A 4,534-nucleotide genomic window follows, 5' to 3' on the forward strand; every position below is an offset into this window, starting at 1 on the left:
AATTGTATTGAGAATTAAATACACATTAATGAAGGCAGAACTGAGAATATTCTTATCACTCTTTACCTGCAACCACTGACTCTATCTGCACAAGTAAACAACAGTTCTGGGGCCTGGGCTTAAGCACAGTCCAGAATCATCCATCTTGCCCACTTGTGCAAACAAGGACCCGTACCAACTAGCTCTCTGTCTTTATGTCTATCTCTAATGATAACTGGACAGAGTTCTGCATGAGCCAAGGGCTTTTCTCAGCAAGATGTAGAGACAAGCTTATTTTGTTTGGAGGCAAAGGGATTTTAGCTGTATAGATGCAAACAACAGCATGCTTCTAGCCTGCTTCTTGTCCTATCCTATATTATTTACTTTTATGGATGCAATCACGGGTGTTTCTCTTGACTGCTGATAGCAGAAGGGGAATACCTGTAACACACAGCTCTTGCATGGGCACAGTCTGCTACTGTACTGATCTCGACTGGCTGCTGTCAGGTTAAAGTGACTCAAAGGCCAATATCCCTCTTATGTATCATTACATACGTCTACACCTGACCTAAGTGTCCTAGCTGCTTTTATACTCAGTGGAGAGAAATACGCATTCTAGTGGTGTAAGATACTTATTTCAGGATGAGGTTTGTCACGCCTTTTATCTTTCTGTTGGTTTTACAGACAGCTTGCTCAGATACAGCTGTTGAAGCAGTCAACTGTAAAAGTTCAGGTCAAATGAAACCTAAGGTTCAGTCTCTCTCATGCCTCCTTAAATCCTTGGGTCAATGAAACTGAACTGCTTTTCAGGCAAAATATGATTATCCAATGTACCTGTGCAGAGATGGATTCAAGGAGGTTAAGACTGCAGTTCATTCCACTGTTAGCAGTCCCTAATGGGATATGTGAACCCTGGGTCACTTGGCATGCTGGGGAACCCACTCAAACCTGGTCAGGTCTGCAATTGGCTGGGAGCATCACATGTACAATTGTCATCTAGTGACAGATCCACCCACAGAAGGGCCCAGAAAAGGTGTGGCACGACTCCTTTGGAGAGTCCAGAAAGTCTGCCGAGCTGCATGAATGCTCCATGTGTGAGTACTTGACTTTCTCTAGCTGTTACAGGTATAAGAACCTGTTCAGCCACTGGTGCCAGTAGCATGAGCTTCTTCACCCCCATGTAAATGATGGAATAACTGGTTTCATCTCTATTTCGTTGGAGTATGTATCAGTGCTGGTTCTGTATTCAGTCAATTAAATCACGTGCCCAATTGTTGTAGCACACTATTAAATATTAAGAGAAAAGGAAATTAAGTAACACTTCAGCCTTTTTAATAATTTATAAGCCCACCTAACCTTAATGACAATTTTGAGTGGGATGCGATGTGTTAGGCAGATTTAATGCAGTGCAGGATTTACACTTGGCTGCTGCTAAAGCAAGTTAGTGCCAAGCAGACGTGGGCAGGGTGGGGCAGATTATGTGAACCCTTCATGGACAGGAGAAACTCATCTAGAGAGAGAGCTAAGGCAGTTCCAGCCTGATTCTTTTTAATGTCACAGTTCATTTGCAGAACCATAACTGGAATCAAGAATTAAAAAGCCTTGTATAAAAGTCAGTAACATTAAACCTTTAAGACTCATGTTTCATGTGTCATAAAAAGTCTATGAAAGGATTTTATATTCTGTACAGTGTTTTAGCACTTTCAATCATTTTTTTTCCAACATAACTTTTGCGAACACTTTTATAGCCTCTAAATGAAAAACTAAACTATGTGTCATTCAAAAAAAGGTTTTATGGATCACAGAATTTAATATAAGTTCTGCACTATAACAAGGAACTGATAAACCTATATTAGAATTATTTAAAATGCTGGAAACTGTTTTAGAAGATTGTGCATCACACATTGTGGTAAACAACACTAGTGAGCAAAAAAATTTGTTGGATACACACACACTTTGACTGCAATGTGAACTGAAAATTACCTAAAATAACAGAAATGTTAGTGATTAAAAAATATGTTTGTCATGTATATTAAAATCACAAATTTTCGTGCAAATGAAAATGTTTTCCATAAGTGGAATGTAATAAACTCTAAAAAAATCATCAAATGTACATGATAAAAAAACCAGATTGAAGCCTTGTCCAAGAATATACAGCATGATATAAGGTCTAATCTTTCTCCAGGGAAAAGATTGTTACTCCCCAGTATCATTAACGTTTATGAATTAAAGCTTCTTTATGAAATGGCAAAATTAAAATTATATTCTTCAGGTGCTAACCTGATATTATGCATCTGTTTTACACTAATGGAGAATCTCTTCTTTCTTTAATACATGATGGCTATATGCTGTTATCAAAGGAAGAAAGTATCATAGGAAATACATACGAAAGTAACAATTTGCACATTTTGTCCCCTGTAAAATGCTGCACAGACTTAAGCAGTAGTTTTCCAAATACTTTTTCAAGGTAGGTAAGTATAATCTGCCCAATATACAGACTGTGATGTCTCATTGATTTTTTTCCTGTTTCTCATGCTGTTTCTGTTCAGGCCTATGTGTTGCTGCTGCAAGAGGGCCAAAGGGGACCTCTCTTCTATGCTTTCTGTTCAGTGGGGCTTTCTCTTTTTGGACTGTTTTTCTGCCATTGACTATGTCTATAATTCCACAGAACCACACCAGTAATATAAACTATAACAATACATTATTAGTGACAACAAAGAAGTGCATAAAATTAAACATCACATTCATTCCTCCTAGTTTTAGCTGCTTGGGAGATAGTCATTTGGGCTTCGTTTCTGGTTAATGAGGAAGCAGTTGTTCATTAGGGCTGAAATTGTGCCTGTTCATTCGCCATTCCTGCCTGGGATGTGGAGTTCTGGATGTTCTCAGCAACAGTCTATTTCAAGACCTTTGTTTTTAAGCAATGGACAGTTTGGTCTTGGCTAAAAGGAATGAAACAGGAAATGTGGGAGTCACCTTGAGACTCTAACTGTATACAGTTAGCCTACACTGTGGCATTACAGTTAGCCTACATTACATAGAACCCTAACCATTCTATAGATTCTATGATTCTGTGATTCTGTGATTGCAGGCATGCATACATGAGCTAAGTGTTCAAGCTCACAAAATAGTCAGTTGCCCCATTGATGACCCACGCATATGTGCCCAGCTCTGTTTCAGGTGAGACCTCCTGAAGTAGCAGTGTGTGTGATGCTCTGTGATTTGCTGGGATGCCCCAGAGTGTCTCAGGTGGCACTAGAAGCTGCAACATATGCGATTGCATCAAGCTCTGGATCTTTCTGTTGACAAACTGGGGCTTGGACATCTAGCTCTCAAGCAGATACCAACACTGGATGTGGCTAAATTTAAGTGAGTTAATCTGAAAAAAAATCCTACTCAATCCTACCCTGTGTCAGTGGAAGGAAGAACAGCCATACAAGGAGGAGCACACCAGAAGACGAGGAACATGTTAGCATTGCATGATGGTGATCATAGGACAACAACAAACCATTTATTGACTTAAGAAGTTCCCTTTAGTTAAGTGTCAAAACCCTATCGGTAGTGTTACTTGTGGTTGGAGACATCTTTTCTTGTGCTGACATGATCTGTCCCATTCCTAAGTTTCCTTCTGCTATCTTTGAGAATCATAGAATCATAGAATGGTTTGGGTTGGAAAGGATCTTAAGATCATCTAGTTCCAACCCCCCTGCCATAAGCAGGGACACCACACACTAAACTAGAGCACCCAAGCCTCTGTCCAGCCTGGCCTTGAACACCTCTGGGGCTGGAGCATTCACAACTTCCTTGGGCAACTTATTCCAGTGCCTCAGCACCCTCACTGTGAAGAACTTCTTCCTTATATCTAACCTAAAGTTCCCCTGTTTAAGTTTAAAGCCATTACCCCTTGTCCTACCACTAGAGTCCCTAATCTAGAAGAAGGGACACATTCTATTCTAATCTGGAAGGTCAGGGACACATTCTATTTTTTATTATTTCTATAAAGTACAGTTTGGTGATTTTGCTACTTGCATAGCTTGCAACTGGTTCACTGCCTTTACATTTTGAAGGCAGGAATGGCAGACACGAATTGGTTGAGAGAAGAAAGCAGTGAGTATATGTACTACTTGTCCTTGGCTTTGCTGTCTACCTGTGCAGACTGTGAAGCAGCAGTGAATTAGCTCACATATTATCTTTGTCAAACTTTACCAGGGAGCCACATACTTTTTTGTTCTTGTTCTATCCTTTTTGATGCTGTGGTGTGCCTAAAGAGTCTGGTCCAATCAACACAACATCAAATTCTGGTGTATATTTTACTTCTTTGTCCACCTTTCCTCACATTTGCATTAATATTGCAAGGAGTTATTTCTGCTAAGATAATACCTATTGAACTTAACCACTCAGTACCTCTTATATTAAACATTTAAGCTTGTGCTTAAATTTAAACATATGTCTATGACTTTCCTGTTCAGTTAAACATGTTTAACTTTTGGTCCTAGAGAGTGCTCTTAAAGGCTTTACTGGATTTGTGCCTGAATGATCTGTTCTGCTAGTTACT

This window comes from Nestor notabilis, unplaced genomic scaffold (assembly GCF_000696875.1).
Source record: "Nestor notabilis isolate BGI_N333 unplaced genomic scaffold, ASM69687v1 scaffold35290, whole genome shotgun sequence".
Taxonomy (NCBI): Eukaryota; Metazoa; Chordata; class Aves; order Psittaciformes; family Psittacidae; genus Nestor; species Nestor notabilis.